General features: G+C 55.5%; 1 protein-coding gene across 5 annotated transcripts in view; it reads left to right on the top strand.

Annotated features, from left to right (window-relative positions):
- GSE1 (Gse1 coiled-coil protein) overlaps positions 1 to 21370 on the top strand; it is a 422062-nt gene that overhangs the window by 136438 nt on the left and 264254 nt on the right. The window lies entirely within an intron of this gene.

Below are 21370 nucleotides of genomic sequence, written 5' to 3'. Positions count from 1 at the left end.
CTCCTTGCAAGGTAAACACCAGGCGCTTCCTTTCAAAGCCGCACCTGCTAATTAGAGGGCAAGGAACTCATTAAAACTGTAACTTGGGGCTGCCTGGAAAGAAGGGCTGGGGGAGGGGAGGCTGGGTGGTGGGTGGGCAGAACCCAGGGCACAGCATCCCTCCCGGGCAGGGGGACAGCCGCTGCCCCCATCATGGGCGTGGCCAGGGGGCTCGAGAGGCAGGTGCCAGACCCCCTTCTCCAAGCCGCTTTACCTGAGAGCCCCAGCCAGGGCCCCTCGCCCCTTAGCTGTCATTCCCGTGCTTCTGCCCCTACCTACCTGTGCTCTGCTGTCTCCTTGGGGTCCACGAGTTCTTCCTGTGACAGTGAGGAGTGGGAAGAAACAGGAGCAAAACCACGTTTGGGTTTTTTGTTGTTGTTGTTTTTGCTTTTTGGGTTTTTTGGCCGTGCTTCGGGGCATGTGGGATCCTAGTTCCCCGACTAGGGCTTGAACCCGTGCCCCCTGCAGTGGAAGCGCAGAGTCCTAACCACTGGACCGCCAGGGAGGTCCCAAGCAACGTTTGTTAAATGCCTGCTGTGCCAGGCTGAATAATGGTCCCCAAGATGTCCGTGTTCCAATCCACAGAACCCGTGTGTATGTGACCTGACATGGCAAAAGGAGCTTCGTAGGTGTGATTAACTTAAGGACCTGGCGATGGGGATCCTGGATTATCCGGGTGGGACCGGTGTCCTCCTGGGGTCCTTATGAGAGGGAGGTGGAAGGGCATTCTACAGAAAAGGCAGTAGGCCATGTGACGGCAGAAGTAAGCGCTGGAGTGATGTGAGGACGAGGCCACGAGCCAGCGGATGTAGGCGCCTTTAGAAACTGGAAAAGACAAGGAGCTGGGTGCTCCCCTGGAACCTCTGGAAGGAACCACGCCTGCCCACACCTGGTTTTAGCTCCCTGAGACCCGGGTCGGACTTGTGCCCTCCAGACTGTAAGAGAATGAATGGAGTGGTGATGTTTTAAGGACTGAGCTTGTGGTCGCTGTCACAGTGGCCACAAGAAACTGGTGCCTCTGCTGAGTGACAGCCGCGCTCCAGTGACCGGCAAGCCCGGGGCTCTCCAAGCTCTCGGGCGGGGATGCTGGCCGCTCAGTGGTGTCCATCTCTGCTGGATTGGGGGGCTGGGGGGGTACATGTCGGCAAGAGGTGGGCACCTGTGTGCTTGCTACATTATTTTCTGTATGTTTGAGAGATTGCATTATTTAAAATGTTTCCAAGTGACATCTGCCTGGTCCCCAAACCCTCTCTCAGACTCCTCCCGCCCCTCTTTGGCAAATATCAGTGGCCAAGGGTGAGCCCTGGGGGCCTGGGGCCAGACCTTCCCTTGCTTGGACCAGGCCCTTGGGGAGGCCAAGGGCTTGCAGGGAGTTGGATGGCCCAGGGCACATAGGAGCTGTTAACTGCTCACCTTTCCCAGCCTGACAGGAGTTAATCCAACCAAGCAGATGGGAGTTAGAGAGACCAAGTTCAGACGCTGCTGTGTGACCTGGGGCAAGATGCCTAACCTTTCTGAGGTCAGGCTTCTCTTGCAGAAAACAAGGAAATGCTTCTGATATTTGCATCTCTTTTGATGTTGTAAGGCCCAGAGCAGGGCCTGGTGCAGGAAGTGTGGGCACGGGGCCTCCCCCTCAGGTGGACGCCCGGGAGTTAATGAGTGTGTGTGTCAGGCCCTGGGACCTCTGGATGAAAGGGGTGTGGACACCTGAGTCACCTTTATGGCGATTACGTGCCCCCTGGGTGCTTCCTGCCTTGACGCGCAGCCTCGAGGCACGGGACCAGTTTGGCTGCCTCTGAGGTCTCTCAGCTGCTCTGCTCCAGGCTCTGGACATCTGTCGAGGACCCCAGGGGCCCCTCTCCTGCACTAGGGGCCCCAGGGGCAGCCTCAGGCACAGCGTGGGGGACTCAGACTCTCAGTCACATCCTGCCAGTGGGGTGGGTACCAAACAGGACTCTTACCTAGAGGTGGAAAAACGCAACGCTGCTGCACGGTCTTCTAGGGCTGTGTCGCACTCGGCCACGAGATGGGGCTGTTGCTCCATCCATCCCTGGGTCTGTGTGCCGGATAATCGGGTTTATGGACCCACGTGCATAATTCCTTCCAAATAACGTCAAAACTAGCCCAAGCGTATGGAGAGTATACGCCGTGTACTTTATATCTCCTAACTCATAGAATCCTCCAGCAACTTTACAAAGTAAGGACCACCATTGGCCTCACTTTCCAGATGGGGCAATGAAGGCTCAGAGAGGTGAAGTGACTTGCCCAAGGTCACACAGTAGGATTCACGGCCTGCTCTGTTGGGTTCCAAAGCCATAGCTCTTGTTGGAGCCTCCCCACCTCTCCCCTCCCCTCCTCCCCTCCCCCTCCCCCCTCCCCCCTCTCCCCTACTTCTTCAGGCTGGCAGCCTGGGGGCTGGGGGGTGCGGCTGGGGGCCGCGGGTGTCCTTTGGCCCCTGGTGAAGGGCTTGTCTGGCTTTATCCCCCCTCACTGCCCCCCTCCCCACACCTGGGCTGGGTGGCTCTGTGCCTGGTGAGCACCCCCTTCTCGCTTTCCCTTCCCTGAGGTCCCTTCGTCCTCTCTCTGCCCCTCAGAGTCCTGCTCATCCCAGGAGGCCGAGCTCCTTCCTGCAGCATCGGTCTCACCCTGGCATCCTGCCCGGAGGGTGAGCTTCGAGGGGCAGGGGCCCTGGGAGAGGGGTGGGCCGCTCAGGCAGGAGCCCTTAAATGGCACTGTGGGACCCCTCGCTGGAGACCCCAGCCCCTTCCCCGCCCTCCCCTGAGCCCAGCCAGCCCCACACCACTGGCCCGGCCCCGGGTGCAGGTGAGCCGCTTCCCTGAGCTGACTGTGCCCTTCACGGCCTCAGGCCCACTGCCGCTGCTGCCGTGCAGGGCGGTGTGGATGGGAGCGGGCGGAGGGCAGGGCTCTGGTGGAAGGCAGGGCTCGGAGGCGGAGGGGAGGCGGAGGCTGCACTGTCTTAGCTTTGTTTCCTAGGGAGGCAGGCAGGCAGGTCCAATCCACTTTTTAATAAACGAGGCCTTTGATCTGCAAAAATGAGTAATTAGCAAGGAGCCAGTGAGTTGGCACCATGGCCTCCGGCTGGCTGAGCACACATGGCAGGGCCTCTGGAGCTGCAGGAGGCGGAGGCCGCTGTGCAGATCAGGCTCCTCTAGATGCTGGGGCGCCGGTTTCTGGGGGTGGGGGGCATCGCCAGGGACAGGGAGCCACAAGCCCCGGCGGGGGGGGTGCCTGGCTCCTCTGCCCCCACCGGGAGCCCGGGGACCTCGGCGGACCACCTTCCTCTCGAGCCTCAACTTCCCCATCTGTGAAGTGGGGCTGTTCGCCCTTCACTCAGGAGGCCGGCATGAGATGCTGCCCACGAGGTGAGCAGCGCAGAAAGGACGCCCAGCCCCCCGGTCCCCTCACTGGCCCAGCACGCTCACCCAGGGCCCTGTTCGTCCGTGGGGCGGCTCTGTGGCCGCAGGAGAAGGCAGCGCTCTGGGCATGCCCATCCTCTGCTCCGTCCCCCTCCAGAGCTGCCCCCCCCACCCCGTGCAGGGCACCCGGGGGCCTCCCTCTACCGGCCCAGCCTGACTTCTGTGAGCAGCGCGCCCATCCTCAGGCCGCCCCCCCTTAGTGGGCTGCGGAGCCAAGGGAAGGCTTTGGGGGCTTTAGTCCCCCTTCATCTCGACCAGCCCCACCAGGTGTCCTAAATAACCTGAGTGTGAAGTTTAAAACGGGTGTTGGGGGACTTCCCTGGTGGTCCAGCGGTTAAGACTCCACGCTCCCAAAGCAGGGGGCTCGGGATCGATACCTGGTCGGGGAACTAGAGTCTGCGTGCCGCAACGAAGATCCCACACGCGGCAGCGAAGACCCCGCGTGCCGCAACTAAGACCCGGCGCGGCCTAAATAAATAAATAACATAAAATGGGTGTTTGTTGGGCCAACCCGACTTCCAGGCAGCACCCTCTCCTTTGGACAGGCTCGCCCGTCCTGGGCGCGTGGGGCCCCCTCCACTGCTGGTGGCGGTCCTGTACCAGCAACGGCAACGGTAATGACAACTTCTGCGAGGGAGGGAGGGGGAGAAAGGACCACCCCCATTTCAGAGTCGGGAACCCCGAGGCCACGGAAAGCAGACGCCTGGTGGGAGGCCTCCGAAGAAGCCGCTGCCACGCTGGGCACAGGTGGGGACTTCCTACCCTTCACGCCCAATAAATATTTGTGTGGGGTTTTCCTGCTCACCTTAGGCTTCCCATAAAGAGCCCCCAGCCCGCTTGCTGGCTGGCCAGGGCTGGATTCTGGGGCTGCCTTGCCTCCCCGCCCTGGGCTGCACTTGGAGGACAGCCAGGGCAAGAAGGCACACGGCCCTGGACGAGGCAGGACCCAGGCCTCCCCGGGACCCCAGCGTCTCGGGGCTGTGACAGAATGGGGCATGGGGGCTGCTTCTGACTCAGGTGTGGGCTGGCGTCCTTCTAGAAGTCTCTGGGCTGTGCCTCGGGCCTTGGTGATCAGTGGGGTCATTTGGGAGCCTCCATTAACCCTTCTCCTGCTGTGTGGGACTCCGTGATGTTTGGCGCTTGGCTGCTGGATTTTGTGTTCCTTCACTTATTCATTCAACAAACTTTTATGAAGCCTGGCTCTGGGCCAGGAGGTTGGCAAGGGTTTGCTCAGGGAGCTCCCAGTCTGAACATCAGCCTTTGAAGACAGAATATCCAAGGTGCTGGTGGTAAGGGAGCCCCACAGGGGAGGGCAGAGGTGTGGTCCGGAATCAGAGCGCCCACCCCCTTGGTGAAGGGGGGTGGATGGGGCAGCCCCCTCCAACTGCTAGACTGTGCGCTACTGAACACGGGCAGTGCATCATGCGTGCACGCACACACACACTCACATGTCACACGCATTCACACGGGCGCACCACATGCTCACATACAAGGCACACTGGTGCATACAACCCCGTGCCAAAGCCATGCATGTGGTTCACATGTGCACACATGCACACACATGCATGCGTGCGCACATGCCTGCTTACACAATGTGATTCATGTGTGCACACATACCTGTTTGTTTAGCGGCACATGTGTGTACCTGTGTGCACATGTACGTGCTCACATACACACAGACACATGTGCCTACACGAACACACAGATGCATGCATCCACGTGCACATTCACACGTGCACACACACACACACACTCCAGGTCTGCCCCAGCGTCTGCAGGGTTGGGGACAGTGGACAAACAGAGACTTGTGCCCACCCCCTGTCTTCTTGCCTGGCCTTGCATCCCGTATCACACAGGGCTCCCACACTTGGACGCCCAGCCTGCTTGTCCAAGTTCCAGCCACGCTGCCCTTTGGCCACCCTTCAGGATGGGCTGTCCGGCAGGGCAGGGGTCCTCCTCTCAGCGGGACACACTGGAGACAGGCTTGCACGGCTCTGGACGTGGACTTGGGCACGCAAGCAGGGGCCCTGGGTCCTGGAATGGGGGCAGGGTCTGAGAGCAGAACGGCAGTGGGGTGTGGCCCCTTGGCCCCATAGACTCCTCTCCCTTGGGGGTACCTGGGGGGAGGCCAGAAAAGAGGTGGGCTTTAAATACAGGGCCCCGGGCAGGGGTCCTGGGTGCCCGGGTTCGAGGCGACACTGACATACATCAGTACCTGAAACGTAAGTTTCACAAAATATTTTTACTACATGCGGTGCATTACAGTATTTTTTTTTTGATTCTATTCCATTCTCTCTCTTTTTTTAAATTTTATTTATTTATTTATCTATGGCTGCATTGACTCTCTGTTTCTGTGCGAGGGCTTTCTCTAGTTGTGGCAAGTGGGGGCCACTCTTCATCGCGGTGCGCGGGCCTCTCACTATCGCGGCCTCTCTTGTTGCGGAGCACAGGCTCCAGACGCGCAGGCTCAGCAATTGTGGCTCATGGGCCCAGTTGCTCTGCGGCATGTGGGATCTTCCCAGACCAGGGCTCGAACCCGTGTCCCCTGCATTGGCAGGCAGATTCTCAACCACTGCGCCACCAGGGAAGCCCTCTATTCCATTCTCTTTAAAAAAAAATTGCTCCCATGTGGGACACATCCCAGAGTTGGAGAAACATGAGGCAGACAGCATTTCAGGTTCCTCCCACCTCTGAGATTTGGGGATGCTGGAAACCTCCCTGAGCCCCCATTCATCTCTGCAACAAGACAGAGATTACACAAACGAAGCCGGCTCCTCTGTGCCTTCCCAGCCCCGCTCGAGCTGCCCCCCTTCATGCTGGCCCCTCTGCTCGCAAAGCCGGCTCCTCTGTGCCTTCCCAGCCCCGCTCGAGCTGCCCCCCTTCACGCCGGCCCCTCTGCTCGCAAGGTGCCAGTGGTGGTTTTCCTTTTTCATCATGATCAAAAGAAACGCAGCCTCAGAATAAAGATCTGGAGAATGGATGCGGGACAGAGGGAGGGCCCCTTCCTGTCCCTGGCCCTCCTGCTCCCAGGCTCCCTTTCCCTCTCCTTCCCTCTCCCCTCTGCTCTTCCGCTGCAGTCAGGGCCCTCTGCCTCCCACAGAAGGGCTGACTCACGCGCATCCCTCCCTCCCCATTTTATGCCCACTTTATTCTCCTTTCTGATCGTCGCAGTATTAGATCTCTATCCCTCTGCGTCTCCAGACTCACCTTCATCTGTATCTTGCTTCACCTCTGACCAGCTGCTTGTATGAAGTTGCCTTTGTAAGGTGGGGGGACCCTGAGCGCCCTCTGAACTTTCCGGCTGTTCTCGGGGACGGTTTTGCGTGGAGGTTGAGAGTACAGACTGAGGACAACAGCACAGACCGAGGACAACAGCGTGACAGCATCTGGGTGCAGAGCGGGTGCCGGGTGACCTGGGGCAGCTGACTTACCCCTTCTGTGCCTCGGTCTCCTTATCCATAAAGTGGGTGTGTAATACAGTAGAACCTACTTCGTAGGTGTGTTAGGAGGATCAAGCCAGTTAAGAGGTACAAAGTGTTTGAACAGTGCTCGGCACATAAATCAAATGACATTAAGTAATTATCTCAAGGAGTCGTCATAAGGAAAAATAAAATCATCTGGGCTTTCTTTTATATATATATATAAATTTATTTATTTAATTTATTTATTTTTGGCTGCGTTGGGTCTTCGTTGCTGTGTGCAGGCTTTCTCTAGTTGCAGCGAGCGGGGGCTACTCTTCATTGCGGTGCGCGGGCTTCTCATTGCGGTGGCTTCTCTTGTTGTGGAGCACAGGCTCTAGGCATGCGGGCTTCAGTAGCTGTGGCTCTTGGGCTCTAGAGCTCAGGCTCAGTAGTTGTGGCGCACAGGCTTAGTTGCTACATGGCATGTGGGATCTTCCCGGACCAGGGCTCGAACCTGTGTCCCCTGCATTGGCAGGCGGATTCTTAACCACTGCGCCATCAGGGAAGCACCACGTGGGCTTTCTTGAGCAGCTCCTGAGGGCCAGGTGGTGTTCTAAGCGCGTGTGTCTTGAGTCTTTTTTGTTTTCTTTTCTTTCTGTGAAGTGGATACTGTCATTATGACCATTTTACAGGTGAGGAGACTGGGGCCCAGAGACGTTTAGTAACTTCCCTGGGGCCACACAGCCCACAGGGAAGGAGTCGCTGCCTGAGTCCAGGAAAGCTTTAGTAGATGGAGTCTGCTGTCAACCTCCTGATTATTACCGATACTGTTGCTTAAGGATGAAATAAGGTGACGTGTGCAGAGCACGGCCGGGCACGTGATGGGCCAAGTCACAGCTCTTCTCATTGGCGTCACCGATTCTAGCATTCAGGCAGGTGATTGCGTGAGGTCAAAGCGGGGCATCTGTGCCCCAAGGTGGCCCGGGTCTGACCCAGGTGGCTGCCGTGGCCCAAGTCAATGCTGTGCGGGATCACATACCCCGCCCAGTGATTTGTTCTGGAGTCTGCCTGGGTACTGATGCCAAGCTAGCTGGCCTGTCATTTCCATCGTGGGGCATCTCTTCCCTCCTGGGAAAGGGGTACGCGCATCTGTGTCAGCCCCGGGGTCTGCTTTCGTGTCTCCCGTGATTTCTCTGAACAAACAGCTGGCAGGGCTGACCCAGCCCTGGCGTGACTTGCCCACACGCTGTACCCTTTGTAGAAGTTCCTATCTTCATTTCCCACTTTTACTTTTCCCCTTTCCACCTCAATCAGGACTCACTCCAGTCAATTATTCCCTTCAGATCTTTTCAGGGAAGACAGCAGTGCAAAGCCACGAAAGTCGCTCTTCTCAATGTTTCTCCCATTATTAGATTTCTTTCCCTGGAAATGGTGTGTGTGGGTGTGTGGGTGTGTGTGTGTGTGTGTACATGCTCACGCTCAGGGAAAGAGAGAGAAAATGAGAGATTCTTTCTAATCTTTCCCTTTATTCTTCTTTTTAAAAGAGTAAGCTTAAAATCCTTTGCTGGTCAGATTCTTAGATTTTTGACTTGTGTCTGTACATCGTAAGACCGTGTTTGGATTTTCATTTTTGATGACTTTCCTCTTTGCCTGTGGACCCAGAATGAGCGGCTGTGCTATTATCTGTCTTCTTCCAACCTGAAACGTCAGCAGCAAGAGGCCTGGAACTTTCCCTGTCTTTGCTCTGAATCTCCAGTGCCTGGAACAGTGCCTGGCACAGGGCAGGGGCCCAATTAATATTCCAAAATTAATTCCTAGGTCTGTTTTTTCTTCAAAGCCCCCCACCCATGCATACCCAGCCCAGCTTTTGAGTCAGAGGGAGCTGTAGGAAATTTAGGTGAATTCTCAACCCCAGTAGGTGAAGGTGTAGTCAAAATAGAATTGCACAAGCCATGTCAAAATAAGTGTGAGCGCTACCGAACGCAGGTTTGTGTGCCCGACGCACAGTGAGGGCAGATAATACCGAAACATCGGAGTTTGGAGCAGAGAAGGGTTTATTGCAGGGCCAGGCAAGGACACAGGTGGCTCATGCCCCAAAAACCCCGAGCTCTCCGATGGGTTTCAGTAAAGCCCTTTTAAAGTCAAGGTGGGGGGGACTTCCTTGGTGGCGCAGTGGTTAAGAATCCGCCTTCCAATGCAGAGGATGCAGGTTCGATCCCTGGTCAGGGAACTAAGATCCCATATGCTGCAGGGCAGCTAAGCCCGTGCACTGCAACTGCTGAGTCCGTGCGCTCTGGAGCTCGCGTGCCACAACTAGAGAGAAGCCAGCGTGCCTCAATGAAGAGTCCGCGCGCCGCAACGAAAGACCCCACAGGCCACAACGAAGATCCCGTGTGCCACAACTAAGACCCGATGAAGCCACATGCATACATACATACATACATATTTTTTAAATGTTGAGGGAACAAAGCATTAAGAATGTATTGAAAAAAAAAAAAAACAAAGTCAAGGTGGGGACTTCCCTGGCGGTCCAGCAGTTAAGACTCTGCATTTCCACTGCAAGGGGCACGGGTTTGATCCCTGGCCTGGGAACTAAGATCCCGCAAGCCCCACGGTGCAGCCAAAAAAACAAACAAGCAAATAAAGTCAAGGTGAGGGAGGGGCGTAGTTATTTGTTGCAAACTTCTTGGTGTCGGAATCCTTTGTTCTTGCAGCTGTCCGCGTGGGTCAGGATATGATGTTCCTGTAAACCTCCATCAAGACAAATGTTATTCTCTGTTCTGCAACTTTTCATCTCTATGTGAATGGAAAAGTGTTATACCCTTAAAGGTCAGAGCCTTGAGAGTGGGCTATATCCTGTCTATTTCAGGCTACCGGCAACATTCTTAACGGGAAGCAAAAGCAATAGAATACAAAGGTGAAAGTAAAGGAAACAGATCTAACATGGAGTCAGACTTGTTGTTCCTGTTACAAGGGTGTGCAGGACCAGCCCCCAGCACAGCTGCACATGCTGTATGCTGAGTTCAGATTCGGTGGCCAGCAGAGATGCTTGCCAAGCGCCCGTGGGTCGAGGGGCGCGTCCCCTGCTGGGCTTAGAGGCAGCTGGCAGGGGGGGTTCAGAGGGCAGCTCTAGAGGGGGCTGAGTGGGCTCAACCTCTGCTCTGCCCCGCTTGTCCCTGCAGGCAGGTTACACGATCTCTCTGGGCCTCCAGACGCGCTTCCTTGTCTGGAACACCATGATAATGACAGTGTTTGCCTCACCGGTTGTATCGAGGATTAAGTGAATTAAAACATGTGGAAAGTACTTGAAACAGCGTGGTGCGCAGAGCAGATGCTACGTCTGTGATTATTAGTATTTTATCGCCATTATATTTATCATTCTTTCATGCGCCGAATTGAAACCTTTTGGCTGCCGGGAGACACTTCACTGCTGTGACCAGAACACGCAGATTCTGTCGGATTGTCTGGGGCCTCTGTTATTAACACGTTTTAATGGGGGAGTTTCAAGTCAGTATCCAGCTGAGCGAGCAGGGCCCGGCGATGGCAGTGGTGTTGGAGCACCGGCTTGGCTTGCTAAGGGCCCGGCCACCTCTGCCCCCAGGCCCGCAGGACGCCCGCCAGGACACGCCAGCACTCTTGGCAGTGGCGTTGACAAGGGCCCTGGCCATGTCCTGACCGCTGTCCCTCTGCAGGGGCTGGATGGTGGGTGAGGCCACATCTGCAGGCCCCTGGGCGCCAGCCTCCAGCCCAGCCTGCTGTCTCCCAAGGCTGCTGAGCCGTGACCCAGCAGATGTGACGCCCTGGGAGGCTGTTTGCCGTGGCTGTCACTGTGTTTCCACGATCTTGTGACAGAAATCCTGCCCTGGCATTAATTTACGTTATAGCCAGTGCACCCCGACGTGTGTTTTTAAAGGGTATAATTTTTATCAACTTCAATTAGAGCTATTTTTATTTTTGTCACCCTGAAGAATTTCCCTGCGGTTAAGCTGCCATTTTTCACTGTAATGCCCCTGGCAAGGGCTGGGGAAAAAAAATTAATAGTCTAGTGATCACTTAGCTAATGCATTGTCAGCGCTTGATAAACTGACTGCTTGGGTGAGACAGCACAGTTCTCTCCACAGTAATTATGTCATGTGTACCTGAAGCTAGCGAGACCCCCTTGGTGGAGGCGTGGGGTCGAGCTGAGCCCCCCACAGAGCCCAGGGCAGGCCCCCCCATCCCCCTGTCCACAGAATCTGTCTTTGATGTAATTGAAGCCCAGTAGGGTGGGCCTCTGCCCATCTTCCCGCTGTGGGGCCTTTGGCAGGTTGCTAAACATCTCTGATCCCCATTTGAACAGGGAGCACTCCAGAAGGCTTACTGTTGACTGACCTCCCCAGTTCGGAGGCATCGAAGGAGGCTGTGGGCAGAGGTGGGAGAGCATCATGCCTGGTAAACAGGGTGTCAATTCCCAAAACGGGGGAAGGGGCAGGCCCTTAATGGGGAGCTGGCAGGTAAAGCCAGGCACAGACTGAAGACAGGAGGAAGGACAGGGTCCTGGTGGGATGTGAGCCCGGGGTGGGGGCAGAGGAAGCAGCTCAACCTGCAGGGAACTGGCTTCCCTCCACCGAAATCAGGCAACGGGCTACCAAGCTTTGGCACGGCCATGCCGTGGACGACAACTCCGTAATAAAAAGGAACAAACCGGGGCTTCCCTGGTGGCGCAGTGGTTAAGAATGCCCCTGCCAACGCAGGGAACACGGGTTCGAGCCCTGGTCCGGGAAGATCCTGCGGAGCAACTAAGCCCATGAGCCACAACTACTGAGCCCGCGTGCCTAGAGCCCGTGCTCCACAACAGGAGAAGCCACCGCAATGAGAAGCCCGCGCACCGCAACGAAGAGTAGCCCCCGCTCACCGCAACTAGAGAAAGCCCGCACACAGCAACGAAGACCCAACGCAGCCAAAAATAAAAAAAGAAATTTATAAAAAAAGAAAAAGGAACAAACCACTGAAATGCCCAACAACCTGGTGAATCTGCAGGGAATCGTGCTGAGTGGAAACAGCTAGTCCCAAAGGGTTACACACTGTGATTGATTTACGTAACAAGCTTGAAACGGCGAAATATAGAAATGGGGAACAGATCAGTGGTTGCCAGGGCTTGTCGTCTGGGGCAGGAGGGAGCTGGGTGTGTTTATCAAGGGGTGTCACAGGGGACGCTTAGGATGGGACTTTTCTGTATCTCAGCTGTGGAGGTGGTTACAGGAGCCTGTGCTGGTGATAACACTGCAGAGAACAAAATACACGTGCGTGCAAGTTCAGGTCAAACTGGGGAAGTCTGCATAAGATAGGCAAGTTGTCCTGTTAATTTCCTTCTGTGACCTTGTACTATAGTTTTGTAAGATGTTACCGTTGTGGAAACTGAGCAAAGGGTACTCAGGATCTCCCTGTATCATTTCTTACGACTGCATGTGAATCTAGAAGCATCTCATCGTAAAAAGTTAAAATTAAAACAAAAATCAGATCACATCTCTCCTTGGCTCAGAAACTATCCCCCCCCCCCCCGCACCAGCCCCGGCTCCCATCTTACTCTGAATGAGAGCCAGAGTCCTTTAGGGGCTCACAAGGCCCTCCAAAACATGACTCCATTGTTTCCCCCACTCTTCAGCCATGTGGGCCCCATTGCTGTTCCTCAGACACACCAGGCACTCTCCTGCCTCAGGGCCTTTGCATGGGCTGTTCCCCATGCCTAAAACACTGTTCCCTAGGCTTCCACATGGCTCCTTCTATAACTTAGATGTCTCCTCTCTGTGCTGTGTTGGGGACACCATGCCAGCACCTGGAGTCACCAGGTGCTGTTCAGGGGAGTGACAGTCTTGGTGGGGGCAGAAGTGTAACAGCTGAATCAGTGGTACTCAGATGAGGTCACTAATGGAGGTGGTCCAAGGGAGGGTCTGGCTCTGCCTGGGAAGGGGAGCTGGGGAGAGAGTCCAGGGGAGGGGGGCAGACTCTTGGCTGAAAAGGAGGCAGGGAACTGGGGAGGGGCAGAGGGCATTTCGGGGTGAGGGGGGACTCATGGGCATGACAGTGGCTCGTGAGCAGACCCCTATGTTGCTTCCACCCTGAACCCTGAACCTGGGGCATCCTCACCATTTTCCGGATAGGGAAGCCAAGGCCCAGAGAGGTAGAGTCACTTGCCTGAAGGCACACAGCTCATAGGTGGCAGAGCTGGGATTTGAACCAGGCAAGATGGTTTCTGCACCTGCCCTCAGCCCCTTACAGGACACCTACAGGGGAGACCAGAAGGTAATGAGCCCAGTGGTACAGGTGCACACGTGTCCTTCCGCAGCCCCTCCTGCATCGGGTGGACCTAGGAAACCAGAGGGAGTCTCTGCAGCGGCCCCACCATCTCCCGTGTCTCCCAGCCTCGCCTCTGCTCTGAGTCGAGGCTCGGCTGCCCTCCTCCCACAGACCCCTCTCCCCCAGGTGTGTTTAGGAGTCGCAGCAAATGGTGCCCCACCTCCACCCCGACCGCCACCCCTCCAGCCACACGGACCCTGCTGCGTGTAGAACAGGGATCAGCAAACTTGGCCCGTGGGCCACGTCCCGCCCACAGCCAGTTTCCATACAGCCCATGGACTAAAAATGGATTTCACATTTTTAAATGATTGCCAAAAAAAAAAAAAAAATCAAAGGGAGAATAATGTTTCGTGACGTGAAAATTATATGAGATTCAAATTTCAGTGTCTGTAAGTAAAGTTTTATTGGAACAGCACACAGTGTTCCTGTTCATGTTGTTTAAGTGTGCTTTAGTGCTACAAGGCCGAAGTTGCATAGTTCCAACAGAGAACATACAGCCCAAAAGCCGAAAATCTGATCTGGCCTTTTCAGTAAAGGTTTCCAAACATGCTCCCTGCCTCAGGGCCATTGTGTTTGCTATTCCCTCTTCCTGGAACGCTCTTCCCGCAGATATCTATCTCCATGGCTAACTCTCGTGTTTCCTTCAAGTCTTTGCACAAATGTCCCCTTCTCACTGGGGCCAGCCTATGGAAAATTCTAACTGTGCCCATCTCCCCTCCTCCTTGCCCCCTTCTCCTGTATGTTTTTCTGGCATCTCCTACCAACTGTCATGTAAATATGTATTTACTGACTGTCTGTCTCCCCCGACCCGAATGTCACCTTCTTAACGGCAGACATTTTTAACTTTTTTGTTTGCTGCTGTATCCCAGGCACAGTGCCTAGCAATAGTAGGTGCTTAATAAATGTTTATTAGATGGATGGATGTTTGACTGGATGATCGGATAGCTGGATGAAAGGATTGATGGACAGATGGACAGATAGATGAATGGATGGATGGATGAACAGGTACATGAATAAGTTGGTGGGTGAATAGACAGATGATAGGATGGATGGATGGATGGATGGATGGATGGATGGATAGTTGGACAGATAGACAGGTGGATGGATAGGTAGGTGGGTGGATAGACAGATGATGGATGGATGGATGCATGGATGCATGGATGCATGGATGCATGGTCGGTCGGGTAGATAGGTGGATGGATGTGAGGCATGACAGATTGTGAAAAGCTGGGCTGGCCTAAATCACATGGCTCTTAGATGCCGCATGGAGGAGCCTTTGGTAAAGGATTTTATGCAGGTGGATATGTGTAGTGTTTTGGAAAGTTGGCTCAGGCCAAGGCATGGTTGGTGGGGTGGTGAAGTGGGTAGGACTGTGTGCCCAGAAACCAGTGGGAGGCTCTCTCCCTGGGAGGAGGGGAAGGTGAGTGGGCACAGCAAGAGTAGGAGGGGCCACCCCAGGAGAACCGGGGTGTCGGGCCGTCATTGGTCTGAGATCAGTCTAGCTCCCGCTGCTGGCCTCCAGGGACTGGCATTCGGGACTAACGCCAAGGACTCTGGGAGCCCCCGCATCCCTGAGGGCCCTCACCCCGACCCTGGGCCTGAGCTGGATTCCACCAGCATCACCCACGTGCTCCTTTGCCTGGCAGTCATGGGGAGGCCTGCTTGCCTGTGGAAACTGTGAACTCCTCCATGCAGCCCCCTGCTCTGTCCCAGTACTTATGAGGGGGTCAGCTGGCTCAGAGGCCCCACTTGAGGGAGAGGGCCGGGCCCATACCTTCTGGAATGTTCCTTTCAGCCACAAGAGCAGCAGAAGTTGGGCATGCCTGCCTCTGGCCAGCTCCAGTCTCCCTGTGGCCTCGACCCTTCCCAGCTGCACCTGTCCCGCCAGGTGTGTCTCCCAAGGCTCTGAGTGCTGTTAGCAGCAGACTCCGGCTTTCTAATAAGCTCCCAGAGTCATCACGCCCCACCTGCCCCATCCAAACATGGCAGTGAGTTACCCTTTCTGTGTCTCAGTTTCCCCATCTGTGTAATGGGGCCCAAGAGTTCCTCCCCACCAGGGCTAAGGCTTCATGGGCTGACACGGCAAAGGCTGGCACGGGGCCTGGTGCTCAGTAGGTGCTGTCAACTTTTAGCTGTGACCAATGAAAGGCATTTTTGTCCCAAGCCTCCTGCCTTAGGGTCATGGCCCATGACCCTTCTGCTGCAGCCTTTCAGGGACAGGCAGTAGCTCCTGCTTGGAGAGAGCGCCTCGTTTCAGCCGAACCCAGAGATTTTTCGGCTCCAGCAGCCCCCGGCTCTTGAAGCAGGGGCTTTCTGGTTCTCTTTATGGCAGGAGGGCCTGGGCTTCCCTTCTTCGTGCTGCTCTTTCTTGCTTTAAGAAATGCGTTCATGGGCTTCCTGTGCGTCAGGCCTGGGCTGGGCTGCACGAATGCTAACTCCCCATGACTGCCCTGCGCCATGGGTGTGGCTGTCAGCACCCCCTTTTTCAGACGAGGAAGCTGAGGCCCAGAGGCATTAAAAGCGTGCCCAAGGTCGCCAGCTTGGAGCCCAAACGGTCACTCCCATTGGCCACCTAATTGCCTCTGGCCCCTTTTTCTCCACTGAGCTTGGCTGCCGTCCTCCTGAGAAACACCAGTGTCTTCCTCTTTTCGAGACACCCGGGGCGGGTGGGGGGGGGTTGTCCTGTGCCTGCTGGAAGGGGAAGCAGGCTGGGTGAGCTCTGTCCACTTCCGGTCCTCTTAGCCTCAGTTTCCCCATCTATAAAATGGGCTGATCACTCTCCCCGCCTAGCCCGCCTGGCAGAACCACCACAGAGCTCCAGGAGGTGACCCTGCACACACACCTTGCAGATCACCTGGGGGGAGAGTTATGACTGTTTCTGTCCCCTCGGGTGGCTGCAGTGAGTGCTCACCTGGTCGGATGTGAAGCCAGGGATAAAACCTTCTTTCTGCTTTTTCCGAGTCCCGGACCTTGTGTCCACTTGGGCTTCTGTTGTCTTTGAGGCTGGATGCACCTGGTGCCTCCCCGCCCCCTCCCTCCAGCCCCTGAGAGGTGGGAGCAGCCGGTGGGGGGGGGGGACTCGGCTGGGAAAAGAGTCGGATCGAGACCCCCGGCCGTGGCTGCTCTGCCCGAGCCGGCGACCTGCTTCCCGCGCGCGCGGCAGCCGGAGCGCCCCTAATTGCTGTCACAGATGCAGCAACCACCAGCCTCTCCCTCGCGATCTGCTGGGTCGCGTGAGCTTAATTAGCCCCTGATTACTCATTTACTGGGTGCTGTGTGTATTCCATATCTAATAACTTTCCAATTACGCCCGGTCTGCGCCGCGCATTTAATAACCCGTTAGTTGTCTGCTTATCGGGGCCTCTACGTTCTGCAGCTCCATCTCCCCCTGACCCAGAGCCTTATCCTTCCCTTTATTGCGGTATTTGGAGTTCTCTGCTCGCCATTATGGAGCTATTACAGGGAATTAAGGGGCGTAAAATACTGTTTTGCGGCCTCTGAGGTACCAGCTTGCAGCACAGAGCAAGGAATCCCACCAGAGAGGGTCGAGTGCATCTTTGTGGGTGGGCTCTCGTGGGGACCAGGAAACGGGAAGGAGGGGCCCTGTGGTAGGGCTGGCCTGTGCCCCCTTATGTCGCTCCTGGACAGACGGCCCCGGGCCTGTGACCCATGTGTCACCGGCAGGTGGCAGAGGTCTCCCACCAACCCGGCTGTGCCCACCCAGCCTCCAACCAAGGCAGGCCCCCAGCCATCACTGTTTGGGAGGGAGGTGGCTTTTCTCCCCAAACTTGGCTTCCTGCCTGTGTCTGATTTTTCCTCGGGGCCAAGGGCAGGTGATGATGCCACGTCCTTTTGCGCCATCGGGATGCTGGCGTTTCCTCTCCCCCCTCCTGCAGCTCTGTTTTGTCTCATCCTCCCAGCCTTGGTCTTGACATAAATCAGCCGCAGACCATCAACAAACCCACCGTCACTCAGCCGCAGTATAAACCTGTGTGCCAGAAACCACAGTCCCGGTTGCTGTGTGTCTGCCGAGGCAGCGAGTACAGGAATCAGGCCCTGCTAGTATGCAGGGAGCGCCTACTGGGTGCCGGCACCGTGGGGGCTCTGACTGTGACCGGCTGGGTGTCCTTGGGCAGCTGACTTGACTTCTGTGTGCCTCAGTTTCCTCCTACAACATGGGAGTTAAGGTAGGGTTGTTGGGAGGATGAAACAGGCTACAGACAGCAGGTGCTTGGTGGATACCTAGCACATAGCAAGTGCTCAGTAAATCTAGGGTAGGCATTACGGGCCCATTTCCCAGAGGCATAAACTGAGGTCCAAGCAGTTGTGACTTGCCTGTTACTCCTAGTTACGCCCACAGGCAAGTGGCACTCAGGATTCAGTCCCACATCTGCTTTATTTAAGATCAGCTAGGCCAGCTTCCTGGAGTGTATCTTGCGCCAACTTGGAGGAAAGAGACGATTCAGGGTGATCAGGAAAAGTGGGGGAGCCCATGCCCCAGATCCTGCCCCCATGAGTTTAGGGGCTCCAGGACTGCCTCTGGCTCTGCGTCAGCAGCGGGCAAGGGGGCCTAGAAGGTGTCCCTGCCAGCTGGGGCTGAAACTGCCCAGAGGCCAGGTGGGCCCCCCTGCAAAGGCCGAGGCCGTGAAGCCTTCCCCAGCACACACCCCTCCAGGCTCTGTGGGGTCCCCTGGCCACTGCACCCCTTTGGCTCTTGTTCCTGATGCTTATGCAGTCAGGTCATGAGATGAGCTGCCATTTCTTGAGCACCTACTATGTACCAAGTGCTTTAGCAGAAAGAACTCATCTAATCCCCTGCACCCTCCCTCTTGGAGGTAGACACTTGCTGTGTTATTAATCCATTTTGCAGAAGGGGAAACTGAGGCCCAGAGAAGTGAAGTCACTTTGCTAAGATCTCCCAGCTGGGGAGAGCGGCCAGGACCCAGTGCCTGGCCCCGTCCCGCTGCAGGGAGCTGGAGAGGTGGAGTCTGGCTGAGTGCCCAGGAGGGAGAGGGAAGCAGGCCCGGGAACAGCCAGCCAGCCACTCCATGTTGGAGAGGCTGCTGGAGAGAGAAATCCTAGTGTCTCGTGCAGTGGCCTCTGGGCTGCTGTGTGCCCTCAAACTGGAACTTCCCTTCTTTTTAAAAATACATCCTTTACAGGCTACCACATGGGTGAGCCTGGGAAACATTATGCTGAGGGAAAGAAGCCAGACACAGAGGGCTACGTGGTGCAGGAGTCCATCTATATGAAATGTCCAGAAGAGACAAATCCATCGAGACAGAAGGGAGATGAGGGGTTGCCAGGGGCCGGGGGAGGATGAGGAGTGACTGCTAATGGGTACCGGGTAATGAGAACGTTCTAGACGGATTTTGGTGATGGTTACACAACTCTATGACTATTCTCTAAGCCACTGAATTGTACACTTTAAACGGGCGAATTGTATGGTATACGAATTATATCTCAATAAAACAATTCTACAAAACAATAAAGCAGGAGTTCTCAAACTTGGGGAGCTCACGGACTAATACAATTCATAAAATAAACTGGGTACTGGCAACAATGCTGCATGGTTTTCCCCTATGAAGCAGGGGTGCTGTATCTGCTCTCTGCCCCTCTCCATCCCCATCCCTACGTGCGAATTTACCTGGAGTCAGTGTTCTCCAGAAATCACTCAGTTCCCCGGGAGGAAGTATAACAAGGCGAGATCTTATTAGGATATTCAGGGGTGGGCTGCAAATCCCTTTTATGGTAAAGAACCCTGGAAATTTCTCCCCTTTTTGCCTTTCTCTGTTAACTAACGCTTTAAACGTAGTGGCCCTGGTCCAGGGAAATAAAGGGGACAATAAAGTTTATCCTGCTTGCTCTGCGGGGGCCCCAGGGGCTCTCTGGGATGCTGTCAATTTCCAGGGTCCCCAGGGCAGGGAACAATGTATGTCCCAGACCCGGTCCTAATAGCACTTTAAATTAAGACAGGCCGTGAGCTTGGAACTCCTGGCTCTGGTAGAGAGAAGGCACAAGGAATATGTTGGTTCAAGGGTCTGCTTTTTATTAGTCAGGCATTGTTGTAAATTTGTCCTTGAAGGGTGAGGAAAGGCTGCTCTCTGCTTCCATGTGATGGTCTGGCTGAGAACCTTTGCCTCCACCTACGATGATGCTAGCATGAGATAATGCATATTCCCCACCCACATGTGTCTGGCAGCCTCGCCCATCCATTAACAGTGACTGAGCCCTCTCAGGAGTCCACTGGCAGCTGCCGACAAACGCCGGAGAAGGGGGTAAAATCCTTTTACTTCCAACAAGAGTCAACGTGGTGGGAACAGCTGGACCAGAGGAGGGAGGGTGTCTGGCACACGACGGTGCCAGGGAACATGTGTTTCTGGGCCAGGCCCTGTTCTAGAGCTTTGGGGTTTTATTAGTTATCGACTGCTGTGTAACAAAGGGCTACACATAAGCAGCTCACAGCAAGGCACCTATCACCACACGCTCAGCGGGGGCCCCTGCTGCAGGTCAAGGCATCGGTGGGGCTTTGCTCTCACCTGGGAGATCGACTGGGGAAGGACCCACCTGCAAGTTCATTGTTGGCAGAAGTCATTTGTCTGTGAACTCAGGGCTGTTACGAACATTTAGGTGCAAGTTTTTGTGTGGACGTCTGTTTTCGGTTCTCCGGGGTATCTACCTAGGAGTGGAATTGTTGGGTCCTAGGATGACTCTGTTTGGACCTTGACAAACTGCCAGACCGTCTCCAAAGCAGCTGCACCAGTTTACAGTCCCACCAGCAATGTATGAGGGTTTGCATCGTGTTTCAACACTTAATAATCATGAGAGTGCAGCTTTTTTTTTTTTTTTTTTTTTTGGGGGGGGGGGAGAGTGCAGCTTTTAAAAATGAGTTCCCAGCTTCCTCTTGAAAGATCAGAACTGGCGTGATGGGGCTGGCTTCCTTCCATGTGGCCCCCACTGGTGCTGGGTGGGACTGGTGCTGTCCCCCTACAGTCTCACCTACCAGTACCTTGTTTCCGGTTTACCCCCCTGCTCCCCGCAGAGATGTGTGTTTGAATCTCTTGTCCTTCCTGTACCCCCTCCCTTTTAAAGACTGCTCCCTTTGAAGGCCTAGTTCAAATTCCACCTGCTCCAGGAAGCCTGCCTGGATTTTTCCAGCCCTTGGGGAGTTCTCCTATTATCAAACTCCTATAGACCTTGTCATCTGTACCCCCTCCCACCCAGTAGTATTCTCTTTTGCCATCTGCTGTTTTCTACTTAAAAGCCATGTTCCCTGGATGCTTTGTAACAGCAGAATCCTCTCCCAGCTGCTTGAGTTCACATCCCGACACCTCCACTTACTGTGGGGACTCAGGCCACTTTGTCTCTTCGTGTTTCCATGTTTTTGTTCGAGACAGGACTGTTGGGAGGATTAACCGTAGCACATAGTAGGTGCTCAGTAAACGGCATCCTCATGCCCACAAGCTCTCCATCCAGGGAGCCATCCCCACCCCCACGAGGCATCCCCCGGCCACTTTCCCCAGCAGGACCCTGGTCCCCCAGCTCCAGGAGGACAAGCAGTAGGTGGGCCTCACCCCACTCTGCTTTCCACCAGCGCATGGGCAGGGTCAAGGCCAGGGCACAGTGCCACCCTCCTCCACTCCCTGCCAGCCAGGGGGTTGCAAGAATGCTGCCTGGTTTGATGAGGTGCCACCCCGTAGACAGTCCCTGGGGTTGGCTGGACTAACAGGGGGACACAGCAGCCCTACATCTGGCAGAGTTTCCCGAAGTGATGCTGGCAAGGTTGCCAGAGCAGCTAAAAGCCTGCGGGGCGGGGTCTGTAGAGGGGCTGCAGGCTCCCCGCCATGCTGAGGGGCCCCCGGCCCTAAGCGAGCCAGCGAGTGAATGAAGTGTGCTGGGCCCAGGCACCGCCCTCTCCTGGCTCCAGCCTAAGCCGCCAGCACCCCTGTGGGATTTGCGGGGGCTGCAGTCTGGGCCGTGTCACCATATGGATCCCATAAATTAAAGCGTTCCGGAAACAAACGGTAAATGTATCCGTCTCTCGCATGTGGAGCTGCTGGAGCCTGGATGGAGCGCCATCCGTCTCTCTCCGGTACTTTGGTTTTATAGCCCTAATCCCTGGAAAAACAGGGTCAGCGTGAAGTTGCTTTTAGACAA

The sequence above is a fragment of the Balaenoptera acutorostrata genome, chromosome 19 (assembly GCF_949987535.1).
Source record: "Balaenoptera acutorostrata chromosome 19, mBalAcu1.1, whole genome shotgun sequence".
In the NCBI taxonomy this organism is placed as follows: Eukaryota; Metazoa; Chordata; class Mammalia; order Artiodactyla; family Balaenopteridae; genus Balaenoptera; species Balaenoptera acutorostrata.
This window is presented reverse-complemented; position numbering and strand designations above follow the sequence as displayed.